An 18556-nucleotide genomic window follows, 5' to 3' on the forward strand; every position below is an offset into this window, starting at 1 on the left:
ACAGCTGAGTTTCAATAGGGTTACCACAATTTAGAGTCAAACCTTCCAGCTTAAAAAACACCAGTACCACACAAGAAAGACATACAATCTACCATCTCTCAATTTTATCTTGCAATTTTCTGTCAACACATTCTACTTCTCTCTGTAGGAAGGAAATCATCCAATTATTCCCACCTCAAATAGTCCAGAGAGTCCTTTCATTCACACAACACATCTGTATTGAGCCTCTCATATATACCAGTTATATTCCAGTTGCTGTATAATGTGCTGGAGATAAAGAAGATATAGATATAGATATAGATAGATATTTGAATAAAATAAGCATGGTTCATGTCCCCTTGGAGCTTTCCCATATATTGAGTGTGATATGCCCTATTAATATAACCACATTAACACACATGTGTAAAAATGACACATAGAAGTGTGGCAGTGACACTAAAAGAAAGACTTGCTGTGCTATGAGAAATCAAAATATTATTCATGTAATATAATACATATTGAGCATCTCTATGTGACACTTACTAGGTTAAACACTAGGAGTTAGCAGTTAACAAAAGAATTATCTGCCCTCATGGAGTTTATATTCCAGTCCTGGATAGATAATAAACAAACAAGAAAATATTTACTATGTAGATGGTGGTAAATGATACAGAGAAAAATAGGCAGAGTAAGACAGCTAAGGAGTCGGGTTGTCAGAGAATTTTTTTGACATGGGACCCATGTGCTTCACTAGCATCTCCTGCTTTTTATTTTTAGTTCAGACAATCTTGAATAAGCATCCCATTCCAACTGAACCTGCTAATACAATCTTTGATATATCCTTTTAATATTGGACCTGGCTCCATTCACTTTTTTTTTTGCATTAAAATTATTTTGAAAAGCCCTTTTAGTTTCAGCATGTTTGCACATTTTTGGTACAACTTCTATTTACATTTTGAGATTTACTTTAAACATTTATTTGAAGAACCTTTACTCCTCAAATACATTTATTGTAATAAAATAAAACTAGAACTGCTGAAACAATAAAACCCAGAAATACAATAGCTAAAGAAGATAGAAGTTTATTTCCTTTGCATGTTACAATCCCTGATGAGTCATTGGTCTCTGGTCAGCATAGTGGACTGTTCTGCCACTTACAAGACACAGCTGCCAAAGGTCATTATTTTCATTTACAACTGACATATATTCCTGTGATTAGAGGGAAAATGGATTTGGTTGGACAAATTAATCTCCACCACAGTGAGTAATTTAGAATTTAGCTTTCCAATGTTCCCTTGGAGGAGGATGGAAATAGAATTTGAGAATTTCAAAACAAAGTATCTGACCTATCATTCTATGGGAGTGGGAACAATGAAAATAGTATAGTTATGAAAAAAGTTTAGGCCTAAAATCAACAGAAATTGTAGAGTAATTATATGTAGAGGCTGAGGGAGCTCAAGAAATAAGACAAAGTCTATATGAACTAACAGGTTAAAATATGAGGACAATGCTCTAACTGGCAGAGTCTAGTCCACTGAATTGCAAATATTCTGGTCAAAAGATCTATATACATTCTTAAAAAATTATTAAGTATCAAAAATAGCTTTTGTTTATTTGGCCATATCAAATGATATTTACTATATTGAACTGCAAAAATTAAAATTATTAATTTATAAACAGCAATAGTAAACCCATTTATTGTTAGCATAATTTATGGAAAAATAATTTCTCTTACTAAAACCAAAACTAAGTGAGGAGAAAGGCATTGTTTTAAATGTTGTTTAAATCCTTTCTGTAGCCTCCCAATTCTCTTATGATAGGGACAAAAACTGTTCCTTGACTCTGCCTCATAACTCTGAAACTCTGCAACAATTTATCCCCAACATGTATGGTAGTGTGATAATTTAAAACATTCTATAAGAGTTTTTGATTTGATAGGTCTTTAATAGCTAATTAAGCATGATTACAGAGGTTCTGTTTATATTCCTCAATTTTTTATATTGATATTTCACAAATTTACCTAATAGTCAAGTCACAAAATATTTATTTTTTAGTATAAACCTCTCAGTGTTGAATTTCCAATAAGTTTAACCATCATAAGAATTTATATTTTATTTTTATATTGCTGAAAAAACAAAATTATCATTAAAACAAATGAAATACCCCTCTTGCCATATAACAGCAAGTAATTAGGAGTCACCGTCTTTGACATCAATGTGTTATTGCCACAGTTGCAGATTGAATACTATTCTCCAACTGCAAAATGTTAACTACTAATATACAAAGTGCTAGTGAGGTTAGCAGTAGTGCTCTAAGGAATAATACCTAATGACTGGAAGGAAAATAATGTAGCTCACAGAAAGATGAAAGTGACAATTATGTCTTGATGTCAAAGAGTCTACCATCTATTTGTTATGATTGCTAAAAGCCATTGATTTTAGCTTACAGGAGTCAAGCTAGCTGTTCCATAAAACAGAAGTGTCTAGGTATGTCCTCCAGATTCCATTTAGAGAGTATACCTTTCCAGTAGACACTGAAATATCAATATTTGAAAACAGGTTGCTATGTCAAGGAACTAGAAATAAAACTGCTATTTATATATTTGGCCATAAAGTTGCTTGGGGGTACTCAAGAATGTTTAGAAGAAAGAACGCGTGTCTCAAATAAATGTGATTCCATAAAGCTAATTGCATTGCTATTCTTGTAAAAATAATATAACAGTGGTCTCATATAATTTTAGTGTACACATAATTGTTGTTCTATACTTTTAGCTGAAATTTAACACTGTTCTCTAAAGCACCATCATGAGAAATATTTTCCTTTGAATAAGTTAGAAATGTTCCCTATAAAAATTCAGACCATTAGCAATATTTAAACCTGCTCACTAGAAATCTTTATTCATGCAGCACAAGTTTATTGATTTCCCTATATATCATATTAACAATATGATAAGCTCTACAGATACTGAACTAAATGAAACAGTTTTTTCATAGCCTTATGTTCCAGTGATATAAAACATTCACATTTTTTTATTGTTGTAATTATCATGATTAAGTAGTTCTGTGATAGTGAATTTTTATATTTTACTAATTGAATTAAAGCAAGTTCTTTACATTTTTTCTAACATACAAAGACCAATAAAAATTCATTGCCTTGAGCTTCCCTGGTGGCACAGTGGTTGGGAGTCTGCCTGCCAATGCAGGGGACATGGGTTCATGCCCTGGTCAGGGAAGATCCCACATGCCACGGAGCAGTTGAGCCCGTGAGCCACAACTACTGAAGCCTGTGCACCTAGAGCCTGTGTTCCGCAACAAGAGAAGCCACCATAATGTGAAGCCCGCACACCTCAACGAAGAGTAGCCCCTGCTCACTGCAACTAGAGAAAGCCCGCGTGCAGCAAAAATGAAATAAATAAATTTATTAAAAAAAAAATTTCATTGCCTTGTTTTTCATATAAGAAATATTACCAAAATAATGCAAGTGACTAGCCAGTTATTAAGGAAGTAAGAGTAATTTAACAACTGTATAATTTGATACTAATAAATTAGATAATTTGATACTAATAAATTATTCATTTTAAAGTCTATAGAATCTTTAGTGACATCATCTCTATCATCCCTGATATTTAAAATTGTCTCCTTTTGGGCTTCCCTGGTGACACAGTGGTTGAGAGTCCACCTGCCGATTCAGGGGACACAGGTTCGTGCCCCGGTCTGGGAAGATCCCACATGCCACGGAGCGGCTAGGCCCGTGAGCCATGGCCGCTGAGCCTGCGCATCTGGAGCCTGTGCTCCACAACGGGAGAGGCCACAGCAGTGAGAGGCCCACGTACCACAAAAAAAAAAAAAAATTGTCTCTTTTTTTGGTCTTGGTCAGGCAAGATCTTTATCAATGTTATTGATCTTAAGGTAACAATTTCTAATTTCATTTTTTTGTTGTTTTTTGTTTTCTATTTGATAATCTCTACTCTTTATTGTTTCCTTTCTCCTCTTTATTATAAGTTTAATTTCCTTTTCTTTTTTTTTCATTTCTTAAGATGAAAGCCTTAGTCATTGATTTAAGACCTTTCTTCGTTTCTAACATAACCATAACCTATGGAGTTCCCTTATAAAACTACTTTAGTAGTAACCCATAAATTTGGATGTCTCACGCTGATGCCAAAAATTCAGCCTCAGTGCACCAATGCTGAATCGAATCTCAGAGACAGACTTCTGGATGAAGTAGAAAATAATAGCTTTATTGGTTTGCCAGGCAAAGGAGGACACAGTGGGCTTCTGCCCTCAGAAACTATGTGTCCCAACCCGGGAGGAATTGGTGAGGTGTTTTTATAGCAATTTCAAGTGTGGGGTTGCTTATAAGATTAGGATGTGTGCAGGGCTGGCACTCTTTTAATCTCATTTCAGGTGGTCTCGTAATCTTGATGAACTTCTCTGGTTCCTTTAATCTTGCCTCTTGGCTGCTGTTCCCTTGTCTCTGCTTCCCCTCCCTTCCCTGATTAGCAACTGTTTGAATCTGTCCTTTGGAACTCAGGGAAGGTCATGGATGCTGGAGTCTGTTCCCTACAAACAAGGAATAGGGGACACAGAAACACTTCTGTACCCAGGAGTCTCACAGGGTCCTGCTGGGTTTCAGGGCTGAAATTTTTTCACTCAGTTTAAAATACATTACTTTTTAGTTTCACTCTTGATGTTTTAATTTCTTTAATAGACAGCTATGCAGTTTATCTATTTCTTGCTGAGTGATCTTTGGCAGTTTGTAGCTTTCAAGAAAATTGTCTATTTTATCGATGTTGAAAATGTATTGTCATGTAAGTTACTATCACTGCATAACAAATTCCTTTTAAACTTAGCAACTTAAAAACAACATTCATTATGTCTCAGAATTTCTGAGGATCAGGAATCCAGAAGCAGCTTAACTGGGTAGTTGTTTCTCAGGGTCTTTCATGAGGTTGCAATCAAGCTGTCAGATGGGACTGCAATCATATCAAGGCTCAAATGGGGTTGAAGAATCTGCTTCCAAGTTCATTTATAAGGCTGTTAGCAGACTTCAGTTTCTCACTGGCCAGAAATTTCTGTCAGTCAGAAGCCTACATCTCTTATAATGGTCTTCCCAAAAACTGCCTAAGTGTGCTAATTGGTCTCTCCCAGAAGATAGAGGTTGCGGGAGAGGGATATCTCAAAAGATATAATCTGCATTGTTTTATAGTACATTCTTGGAAGTGATATACCTTCTACCATACACTATTGTTTACACAGATTAATCCTGGAATACAATAGGCATCTTTAACTTAGTATCATATGCTTAATATTAATATTTCTCCACTTCATGTAATTTGGTAAATTGTAAGAAATTACAACATTTTCCTTCAAGCTGAAGACTTCATTTGAGCTTTTCTTTTTTTTTTTTTTTTTTAGGTGCAGATTTACTGGAGACAAATTCATTTTTAAATCATCAGAAAAAAATGTGCTTGCTTTTCCTGCTCTTAAAAGAGTATTCTTGGTTTTTTATTGATCTTAAGGTAACAATTTCCAATTTCATTTTTTTGTTGTTTTTTGTTTTCTAGATTGATATGGATTTTGATATTGATTTCTGGATTGACAGTGATTTTTTCTATTTTTTTTTTCCTCCTGTCATGTTAAAAAAACACCATGTCTTCTGGCCTCTGTTGTTTCCAGGTCAGTTATCATTTGTATGTTTCTCTCTATGTGACTTTCTTCCTTCTACTTTTAAGCTTTTCTCTTTATCCCTGTTTTATAAGGTATCTATAATGTATGATTTTATTTGTTTGTATCTTACTTGGATTTCACTGAGCTTCATAAAAGTGCATTGATTTTTTCACCAATTTAGTAAATGTTCAGCTGTCATTTTTACAAATAGTATATGCTGTTTTTCACTTACATTTTTCTTCAATTTACATTCTGCTATTAAACCTAACCAAATATATGGTTCTTTCCAGATATTGTACTTACTTCTTGAATTTACATGTGTTTCTTATTTATTTAACTTTTTTCATTTTCTTTTCTGAAATTTTCTATCTGTTCACTAATTATATCCATCTTTTCCTTAAGAATTTGGAACATATTTAAAATACCTATTTTAAAGTTCTGGGTTTTTTTAACATCTTTATTGGAGTATAACTGCTTTACAAGGGTGTGTTAGTTTCTGCTTTATAACAAAGTGAATCAGTTTTACATATACATATATTCCCATATCTCTTCCCTATTGCATCTCCCTCCCTCCCACTCTCCCTATCCCACCCCTCTAGGTGGTCACAAAGCACCGAGCTGATCTCCCTGTGCTATGTAGCTGCTTCCCACTAGCTATCTATTCTACGTTTGGTAGTATATATATGTCCATGCCACTCTCTCACTTTGTCCCATCTTACCCTTCCGCCTCCACATATCCTCAAGTCCATTCTCTAGTAGGTCTGAGTCTTTATTCCAGTCTTGCCCCTAGGTTCTTCATGACCTTTTTTTGTTTGTTTTTTAGATTCCGTATATATGTGTTAGCATATGGTATTTGTTTTTCTCTTTCTGACTTACTTCACTCTGTATGACAGACTCTAGGTCCATCCACCTCACTACAAATAACTCAATTTTGTTTCCTTTTATGGCTGAGTAATATTCCATTGTATACATGTGCCACATCTTCTTTATCCATTCATCTGTTGATGGACACTTAGGTTGCTTCCATGTCCTGGCTATTGTAAATAGAGCTGCAATGAACATTGTGGTACATGACTCTTTTTGAATTATGGTTTTCTCATGGTATATGCCCAGTAGTGGGATTGCTGGGTCATATGGTAATTCTATTTTTAGTTTTTTAAGGAACCTCCATACTGTTCTCCATAGTGGTTGTATCAATTTACATTCCCACCAACATTAATTCCAGCACCTAGGTCATTGTACTGTCTGCATCAATTGAACTTGCAAGAACCCCCCTCATTTTTATTTCACATTTTTCTGCTTCTTCACTGACTTATACTTTTTGTTTTATGCTGTACATTTGCATGATACACTGAAGATATTTGTGACTACATTTAACAGTTTTGAATATCATTCTGACAAACAGCTAAATTTGTGGCAAATCATCCCGATCCTTTCAGACTTGATTTCTTATTTTTTAGAGCTGATATATTTTCAATTTTACCTTAGTCCCAGAGTATATTATTTACTATAGAGTAATAGTTCTTACTGTTTGTTCTGCGTTCTCAGCTAAATGACTGAAGTCCTCAGTGAAGTATGCCCACCCTGATTGAGCCAGAATTCCAACATCTCCCAGTCCTACTTACTGTGTAGTATCTCTATTCTGTTCTGAGTGCCACAGAAGCTACTCTCTGCTAGGTTTTATGAAAATTCACCTTGCATATGCACAGTCCTCCCTTCTGATGGCTCTTTCTTTTATACTCCATAAGTTCAAGCTGCATAAGCAGCACAGAATTCTTATTTCTACTTTCCTTACTCAGGCTACCTTGCTCTGCTTGCTCCCCACTTTCATGTGTCACAGTCAAGAGTATGACCACAGGCAGGGAGTCAGGGAAGTAGAAATATTACATGCTTCCCTTTTGTCAAGGATTGTAGTCCTTCACTGTCTTTTGCCTAATACCTGAAAATATTTGAAAATAGTTGCCTTTTATATTTTTATCAGTTTCTCCACTGTTTATGATGAAGGACTCATCCAATATCAGTTATTTTGCCATGGTCTAATTATGCTCAAAATATTCCTTTTCAAATGAATAAATTAATAAAAATTTAGGATTTACAAATAGATGTAATACAACTTCAGTGCATATTTGTTGATTGAATGAACATATCACTCATATATATGCATAATTTATTGTTAAAATAGTGTATAAAGTTCTTGAAACAATTAGTTTAATGGATTTATAGTCCACAACTTTGCTCTTTTTTCTACAGAATCTTCCTTTTCAAAGAGTTCACATAGTCAAACTTATCTCTAAAATAAGTTATTATAATCTGGTAGCTATGTAACAACTTTCAATCAAAAATGACAATTTCCAAACTTTAATTCTATCTTAAAAATCTAATAAAATGGATTTGGGTTTTAAAATGCTATTAAAACAAAACAAAACAAAGCCTATTCAGCTTCTTCTAGTTTTTCTCATAAGAAATGTATTGAAAGTAAACAATAGCAATTACACTTTCCAGTCATTTTAAAATTTCAAACTTCTATTCTTTAAATAAAACAGCATGGAAATAATTTTGTATTGCATTTTTTTTAAAATATCAAGCTTTTAGTTTATCATCTTAGGCCATAATAACTGCAGTTCAACTAATTTAAAACTGCCATTTTTTTGGTAAATAAGACTTAATTTGGAGATTTTATGATCAATGGATATAATCATATTATTTGACATTGCTTCCTTTTTTTTCCAATTAATTTTATTTTACTCTAGTAAGCGTCGTGATTACTGAGATCTAGAAAAATGTAGACTAGACATTAAATGGTGAGCCAAAATTAATAATTAAGATACACCAGGGGAAACAAGACCATTTATTCTGACAGGCGATATTACCTACCTCCCAGATCACCTTGTCCTTAGTCCCAATGATTTTATTTCAAACATACTGCTTTTGAAATAACAGCAGGGACTTCTGGGCTTCTCAGCATCTCTTGTTTACCATTTACTGTCATGCTTAATGATCAACATTAAAGTTATTGTTTCCAAATCACTTTAATTAGGGCTGTGAAAGCTTTATAAAGTTCCTTTCAAATGCTCAGATCATCAAGTTTGACTGCCTTAATATATTGTGATTATATAAGTTTCCTGTAGTGAAACATAATAACTTTTCCAATCAGACATACTTCAGTTTCTTTTTAAGGTAAATTTTCCTATCTACATTTCTTCCTGTGAGTGCACTGTGTCCTCCACTTAGTTGAACAAGAACAGGGCAGCTGAACCAAGCACCATGATTCATAGGCTAGCCTATAACTATGGACCAGCCTGATATGTAGTGCTATGCCCAAACTGAGACAATCTGATTTAACTGCATTCTCTTTCAATTCTTTTAATTAAGGATTAGAGAGGGCTATTTTGTATAGGTACTCTTACTTTTTTTTTAAAGTGAACTCCTTATTGAAGTGTAACATATACAGAAAATTATATGAATCATATGTTTGCAGCTTGTTAATTTGCACAGAATAAACCAACCTATGTTACCACCACCAAAATTAGAAAATAGAATATTCTCAACACCCAAGAAGTCCCTTATGATCTTTCCCAGTCACTAACAACTAACTAAGGAAACCACTGTCCTTACCTCTAACACCATAGATTATTTCTGTTTCTAAACATTTTTTTAATCAATAAAATTATACATTATTTATCTGTTTTGACCTGACATCTTTTTCTTAATATGCTGTTTGTAAGAATCATCCATGTTGTTGAGTATATCAATAGTATATTTTTTCTCTTTGATTTATAACATTTCATTTTATGGATATTCCTGAGTTAAATCCATGATTTCTTGATGGATTTACAATATATCTATAGTTTTGATACTTACATATTACTGTTATAAAAATTCTAGTACATGTTATTTGGTAAATAGTCTAGTGGGTGTATAAATGTGAGTAGAATTTTTAGTTCATAGGTTTTATATACATATTCAGCCAGAGCAGTTATTGCTTGTATTAGTTTCCTTTTGTTGTGGTAACAAATTACTTCAAACTTAGTGGTGCAAGATAATACAAAATTGTTCTTATAGAGTTCTGGAAATCAAAACTCTAAAATAAGGTGTTGTAAGACTGCATTACTTCTAAAGGTTTCAAGAAAGAATTATGTCTTGGTCTTTTCCAGCTTCTAGAGGCTGCCTGCAATCCTTGTCTCATGGTCCCTTCTTTATAATTCCAACTCCTTATACCCATCACATTGTAGTCTACTATTAACTACTAACTTTGACCCCCTGCCCCAGTCTTCCTCATATAAGAACGTTTGTGGTGAAATTGGGCTTATCCAGATTAAGCTCTTAACTTAATCATATCTGCAAACTCCCATTTCCCATATGATAACGTACCAAAGGTTCTGAAGATTAGGACATGGACATTATTCTGCCAACCACAATGATAAAGAAAAGATAAGTAGGAGTCCTAAGTATTAGGTCCCAATGATTTTGAAGACTGTTAGGATATGAGCATTATAAGCAATTATTTATTGTGACCTGGGCTGCCATTGCTCCTGTTTTGGAATACAAAAAGGTAGGGATCATTGAGAACCATCTTAGAATTTTTCTGCCACTGTGTGTGTCCGTATGTAATATGTGTGAGTGTTAGTTATACACTATTCTAGTTGTTTTTGGTGGGTCTCATAAATTTCTTAGGATGACTGACTGACTTAATATCGCATGAACTAAAGATATAAATTGAGACCAAGTAGCATAGATAAAGACTATCAGATTTATTAAGCCACTTTCAGAAAAAAATGTATTGGTAAATGTTCAACTCCAAAGTGTAAAGATATCTATTCATGGCTACATTTAGTTCTTAGGTTGTGACTATTTACTATAAAACTCTCTTTTTTGAATAGTTTATGACTACAATAAAATTATACTTCAAAGCAATAATCAATATATATGGACTTGGGAAAAAGAAAATGTATTTAAAATATAATAAAGCTTAAGCTGATTTTTTAAATGCAAATTTGATCTTTGTAATAAAGTGTTCCTTGCCCTATGAATATATTTAACATCCTTAAAAACCTTAGATTCAACAAATAATTCTATATTGCAAACATGTCATTTTACTTTGTCTTCCAATTCTATTTACTTTATTTCTTTTTAATGAATTGTATTCTGGATTAAAGGTATTCTATTCAGTTGTTAGTATATACAGTCAGAAGAAACAAATGGAGGGAACTTCGAAGGTATTTGTTACGTTAAATCATATATATTTCTTTTTTTTTTTTCTTTTTTTTTTGCGGTACGCAGGCCTCTCACTGTTGCAGCCTCTCCCGTTGCAGAGCATAGGCTCCGGACGTACAGGCTCAGCGGCCATGGCTCACGGGCCTAGCCGCTATGCAGCATGTGGGATCTTCCCAGACCGGGGCACGAACCTGTGTCCTCTGCATCGGCAGGAGGACTCTCAACCACTGCGCCACCAGGGAAGCCCTAAATTTCATTTTTAATAAGAAGTTAATGCCCCTTTTAATATCACCATATGGAATATTACTTCATGACCAACTTAATTTTCACAAAACAAATTCCTTATATATTTGAAAACCAGAATATAATTGTAGTTATCCATTTATTCAACTATATTTGACTGAATAAAATTTCTTGTCTCTGAGAATTATTGTGTCTTCAAGAAATCATTCTTACCATTTCATTCCAAGAAGATGGCATGCTTGCTTTGAGCTTCTGGCTTACTACCAGAAAGAATCTATTCATATTCTTTCAGTTCTAAATCTGTAGTAAAAGATGTCAAAATGAGCTCTCAAGCAATTATATAGTAATTTCATATTTTAGTACATTAATTGCCACATTAAAATATGATATTGATCTAATATTTTAGATTCTTATACTTAGTGAATTCAATTAGCAAATTCAAGAAATATCTGTCAGTTTTTAGATAAAAATTATTATGCTTTATTCAGTCTTTATGGAGTACTAATGTAACAAGGGTTTATTTAATATCTATTTTTGTGCACTTCAAATGTTAGTTAAGTGGAAAAACTACTTTATCATGCAATTTATCTTAAACAGGAACTTCTACTGCAATTCTTCTACTAAAAGATTTTGGTGTGAACTGAACCAAGTTTTGGAAGACAGTGTCACCAATATACACCAATATTCAGTTTATCTTCCTTTCTATGCACAAAGAAGTCTACACTTGTTTCCACTTTTAGTATGGCTGATAAGTTCCTAACAGACCAACACTCTTGCAGATAATGACTGTAAATTCTGGGCAACATACAACGAACTACCTAAAGGCTCTGAAATGTGAACAAAAGTAGGCAGATTCTGGAAGGAAAGAGAATCTTGGATGACAAGCATGTGGTATACTCCACCACCAGTTCCCCACCCCCTTTTTTTTTTTTGCTATGCCTGTGAGCATGCTTCAATCATCCTTTATTGGCTGGTTACAACTTTGATGACTCACAGTCTTTTGGGATTTAAAGGCTAGAGGACAAAGATTAGGACAACTATGGCCAGTAGAATGTAGGATAAAAATAGAAAATGAAGAGTCAAAGAGAGGAGCCAAATTTTTATATATAAATACTGTACAAATCTCAGGCTCACCCCAAGGCCATTATGCATGGGCAGACATAAACAACCCAGCTAATGGAAAAAAAAGGGCCTTAACTGAGATATGAGCTCCTGCACAAGAGAGAATTTTCAGTTTTGTGTAACGAAGTTAATAGCCAGATAAAACCACAATATCAACACTCATGGGAGAAACTGAGTAGAATCTAAAATTTACACAACATAACATTTTGTATATGATCCAAAATTACTTGACATATGAAGAACCAGATAAATGTAGCCCATTCCTAAGAGAAAGTAAAATCAATGTAAATCAATCCTGATATTTTGGAATTATCAGAGAAAGACTTTTTTTTTTTTTTGCAGTACGCGGGCCTCTCACTGCTGTGGCTTCTCCCGCTGTGGAGCACAGGCTCCGGATGCGCAGGCCCAGCGGCCATGGTTCACAGGCCCAGACACTCCATGGCATATGGGATCTTCCTGGACCGGGGCACAAACCCATGTTCCCTGCATTGGCAGGCGGACTCTCAACCACTGCACCACCAGGGAAGCCCAAGAAAGACTTTTAAAAGCAACTGTTAGAACTATGCTCAATGAGATGAAGGAAAATGTGCTTGTAGTGAATAAGAAGATAGGAAATATCAGCGCAGAATTCACACTTTAAAAAAAATGAACAAGAAAGGAATTCTAGAACATAATACCTGAAATTTAAACATTATTAGATATACTTAATAGCAGAATGGAGTTGTCAGTGAAAAGAATCAACAAACTCAAAGATAGTTCAACATAAATTATCCTATGTGACAATAGAGACAATAAAATATTGGAAAAACTGAAGAGACACAGAAATCTATGGGGCGATATCAGTAAGTCCAACATATGTGTATTAGAGTTCTATAGAGAGAAAGGAGAAAACAGAATGTCAGAAATGATGACCCACCAAATTGACACAATTCTGTGAAAGACATAAAACTATATATTGAAGAAGCTCAGCAGATCCCAAGAAAGGTAAATGTAAAGAAAACCATGCCTAGGCTAATCATAGTCAAAATACTGGAAATCAAAAATTAATTCATTGAGGAAAATAACATTATATACTGGGGAACCACAATCCTAATGATCATTAATTTTTCATCACTAACAATAGAAGCCAGAAAATAAACATCTTTAAAATATTAAAAGAAAAAAACTGTAAATTCAAAATTTTATATCCAGCAAAAAAAAAAAAAAAAAGTCCCTCAAGAATGGACAATAATTAAATATATTTTTAGGTAAAAAATATAAGAGGATTTATGGCCAGGAGACCTGCAAAATAAGAAATACTAAAGATAGTTTTTCAGGTTGAAAGGAAATGATACCAATGAGAAATTTTGATGTTCATGAAGGAATAAGTATCAGCTCTGAAAAATATCTGGTAGATTTTAAAATAAATTTTCCTCTGGATTTCATTATTATACTCATGATGCTATAAAACAGAAAACTTTTTATTGAGTTTATTTACATATGTCTAAAGCATAAAGGATGAAATGGTGTGGGGTTTGGGATGTTAAATGGGCCTATATGGTTTCAAATTTATTTATTGAATTCTAAGATGGCTATTAATTTGTAGATAAACCATTGAAAAATAATTTAAAGAGGTGCAGCTAGAAAGCCTATAAATGAGGTATACTTTCAAAAAGTATTCAAATAATCAAAAAAAAAAGGAAGAAAAGCAGAAACAAACAAAAACAGGAAGCAAACCGGTAGGTAAAAATCTAGCCATTTCTATAATTACATTAATGTTATTGGACGCCACATTCTAATTGAAAAATACAGTTTTTCAGTATACATGAAAAAATAAAACAGCTATATTTTCAGCTTCACTATAAGTTGTACAAAATTGTGGGAAATACAACCAATAAAATGTGAGCAGAAATGTAGATCACTGTGAACCGAGGCAGTAAAAAGCTCAATTATCCAGGTTTTTGCTTCTCCTGCCAAAGATATTGTGAAGGATACCCACGGAGGAAATGGTGGAGTTACTCAATTTGGATTGCTGAGTCTTTGATTGGAGGAATCACCCTAGAGAATAGCTTGGATCCAGAGATAAATAACAGAGATAAATAACAATTTGTGTTGTTAAACATTATTTATGTTAGCATAATTAGACTGGCTTATTCTAACCAAGAGAAACCCAAGGGTCCCCACTGCATAGAAATTAATGACAACATTTTAAAACAGATATATGATTATTTATTATGAGTTTGTCAATTAAAATAGCTTACTTTATGGGATAAATAATTTTTGATACATGTACAATTTTTGTGTGTGTGTGGTACACGGGCCTCTCACTGTTGTGGCCTCTCCCGTTGTGGAGCACAGGCTCCGGATGCACAGGCTCAGCGGCCATGGCTCACGGACCTAGCTGCTCTGCGGCATGTGGGATCTTCCCGGACCGGGGCACGAACCCATGTCCCCTGCATCGGCAGGCAGACTCTCAACCACTGTGCCACCAGGGAAGCCCTGTACAATTTTGATAAGAGTAAAATCTCAAGAACATATAATATCCAAAATACTAAAATATACTTATTGCATAGTTTTTTAAAGTTTGTTATGTTGCAAAGAAATAGAGACAGTAACATGGAAAAAATTATTTTCATCTATGTCTATATGTTAGATTTTTATGTGCATTACTGGGTTAAATCTATCCATCTAAAAATATTTGAGACCTCAATTTTTACAGTTTAAATTTATATGCTTGTTTCTGAAAGATTTCTTAACGGTAAGGTCTTAAATGGGTAATTTACATACTGGATAAAAAAAGTTAGATTGTTTAAAGAGTATGAAGTATGAGCATATATTCACTGTGGATTTATCTAAAACTATAAGTATGAAATACAGAGATTAAAATAAATTAAATAAAACATAACAGAGATAAGTATAAACTAAATATCAAATTAGATATCAAAAAAGTACACCCTATGTATTGATATTATAAAAAAATGTTTTTAAAGGAATAGTGAGAAAAATGAAAAGAAATAAAAGACAGGGGCTTCCCTGGTGGCGGGTGGTTGGGAGTCCGCCTGCCGATGCCAGGGACACGGGTTCGTGCCCCGGTCCGGGAGTATCCCACATGCCACGGAGCGGCTGGGCCTGTGAGCCATGGCCGCTGAGCCTGCGCATCTGGAGCCTGTGCTCCGCAACGGGAGAGGCCACAACAGTGAGAGGCCCGAGTACCACAAAAAAAAAAAAAAAAAAGACAGAATATAGTATTCCTCCATAAAGAAATTATAAGCTGAGACAGAGTATAACTAAATTAGTGGAAAACCTTAAGCAATAGTCATTTATTATACAAATTCAAATAATATCTCTGCATAAAGTGAATGCCAAATAATTAAATGAGATGAAAATATTAAAATTAAAGTGTGGAAATGAAAGAAGAGATTTCTTATTTAATTTTTTCTTTAATATTTCTGGATTTCTTATCAGTTTCTTAAAATGTTTGCAAAATAAATAAATTAAATTTCAGTAAAGCACTTTTAAACAAACTTCTCAAAACTGTTAATCCTTAAAACAGTTGACTGTTCATAAGTATAGGTCTAAATATGGAATAATATCAAATATATTTTAATGTGAAAATTATCTATACCTCAAAAAAACTAGTATAATAGAAAGGTATGCCCTCCCTTTTTCTATTAATCAATTCTTTCCCAAGAGTCTCTCATTTTACCATATCTGGTGCCTATGCTGATTAATATAATTTGTGTTCTTTCCCTAAAATTTCTATTTGTATTTTCCCCTCTTCAATGTATTAGATTATCCTCAATAGCCTGCGACTTCACTGTCCAATGAACAAATAATGTGTACAGCAGGTTACTTTGTGCACATTTTAAAAGTCTAACCACGGAAAATGTTACTTTCCAATATCAAATACTGACCAGTGCTAAAAGTGACTAATGCACAGTGTATTTGTGATTAATTTACTACTCCCACATATCTGCTTGATCAAAAGGGTGAAGATTTTGATGTTCAAAATATGCTAGTCCAGCATTTTTAAATTATTCTTGGTTTCTGATGCTTCACGGTATTCTTGTTTTCAGTAATTCAATTTTTCCTGCTTGATAGAATGTTTGAAGTTTCCAATAATCCATGTCATTATGTTGTTTGGTGTTCACAGTAAATGATGACCTTGATCACTGTTTCTCTTTGTGTATTTTCAATAAAAGGGCTCATAAGCCTCAAGATACTTTAGCAACAGTGATATCTCCTTCTAAAATAGATCTGACATTGTCATTCGTCATTCAGAGAAGACTGAGATGTTAACCTACTTTGTCTTTTCACTGGACATCAAATGCTGAAGTTTACAAGGAAAAATTTCTTTTCCTCTCAATCAGATGTCTGCCTGTTATTTTAAGGAGCAGTTAATACAGCACTGAAAATGTAATTCTGGAATAATTAGTCACTTTCATTTCATTTCTTTGCACTATCTAATCTCTACAATTTGAAATAAATCCAGAATATTCTTAGAATTTTCATTACTTTTCTCTCATAAGATTATGTACCATTCAAAATGTTCAGAGTTAATAGAAACTAAAGAATGTTAAATGCAACCAGAGTGTCTTTTTCTCAAGTGTTGTTTTTATCCAATGCCAAAATATGATTTCTGTTTCCTGTGTTGTCAGTTCATCATATTTCAATGTCAGAAATATTGTTAAATGAGATCAGACATGCTTCCTGTTTTTGAACCTGATTCTGATAAACTGCTGAATTTGTAATAATGTAGCACAAGGACATCAAAACTTAAAAGACGTATATCCTAGCAGCTTAATATAGAGTGTCTTAGTGGGTTTGAATTGTCCGACAGCTAAGGATGACTGCGATGGTCCCAGTGACAATATATTCTGTTATGATGTGTTCTGCTAACATGGAAATCTGGAGACAAAGCCTTAAAAACAGGAGGGAGTATATTTAAAGCCTAAACCACAGATTTATACTCTTCTACAGTTTGGGATATTGCATATATGGTACTACACAACTGACCTGCTCTGGTATATATGTTGTAAGAGAGGAAAAATTTTCCACTAACCTTCTAGGTTCTTTTTGGCTGGTCTAATAATTAAATTGACATAAGAAAGATCAACAGGAGAAAACAAATTTCTTTTCATACATACAGGAACCCCAAAGACATAAGTTTCAAAGAAGTGACCACAGCAGGCTGCTTTTATGTCTTTAAGACAAAGAAACAATTGTTTGTGAATATTTGATAAAACAAAGAGGTTTTAGCTTGGGGGTAGCAAATGTATGAAGAATTGACAAAGTTTGTTTATGCAGCATTCTTGGCCTTGAATTCCCTATCTCTGGGATAAGGATGCCTTCTATCCTCCTGGTATAGGGAGGATATCTTCACATGGGAGATTTATTTCCTGCTTTCAAAGGAGGGTCACAGCATTCTTGAACCAATTGTTTCTACGTAACTTTAATTCAAAATAATCAATATGCCAATGTGACATATTTGGGGGGGCTGCCCTGAACCCCATCCACTCCATCCTCTGACACTTCCCTGGAAGTTTCTTATATTAAAAGATAAGCTAGGGCTTTCCTGGTGGCGCAGTGGTTGAGAGTCCGCCTGCCGTTGCAGGGGACACGGGTTCGTGCCCCGGTCTGAGAAGATCCCACATGCCGCGGAGCGGCTGGGCCCGTGAGCCATGGCCGCTGAGCCTGTGCATCTGGAGCCTGTGCTCCGCAACGGGAGAGGCCACAACAGTGAGAGGCCCACGTACCACAAAAAAAGAAAAGAAAGATAAGCTAGTATATCACTCCAATATTTCACTGAATTAATCTTAATCTTGAAAATATGTCAATTCAGTCAAAGAGTTGTATCTCACTTTAGGAGGTGGTGATGCAGTAGGGCCCCAAAAGTTAAGCATATATTATAAAGCTATCAGGTATTTAATAAGTCATTTCTATGGAAATGAAAGAAAACTAATAGTTAGTGATTAGAGCAAGTTATAATCTAGTTTCTGAGTTCTGAGAGTGGCCAGTCCAAAAAGTTTCTGGATATCAGATTTAAAGCATTCTTCAGATAGAGTGAGAGCAGACAGTGGTAATTTGACAGATTTTCCTGGTTTGCAGTTTGTCTCTGGTGGTCTTTCTGAGTGGAATCACTCAGAAAGAGGAATCCTGAGATTCCTGTACCTGCCAGGAAGTGACCTTTCTTACTCATCTGGTAAGGCTGCCAGGAACCCTGTAAACAAGGTACTAGGCTGTTTTTCCAAGGGGTTTTAAATATTATTTCCATAAAGTCAGTCTTATTTCCTGTCTGGTCATATCTGAGTGTATACATATCTTTCTCTAGGATGACATTCCAGTCAAAGCCT

Source organism: Leucopleurus acutus, assembly GCF_964270905.1.
Source record: "Leucopleurus acutus genome assembly, chromosome: 4".
In the NCBI taxonomy this organism is placed as follows: domain Eukaryota; kingdom Metazoa; phylum Chordata; class Mammalia; order Artiodactyla; family Delphinidae; genus Leucopleurus; species Leucopleurus acutus.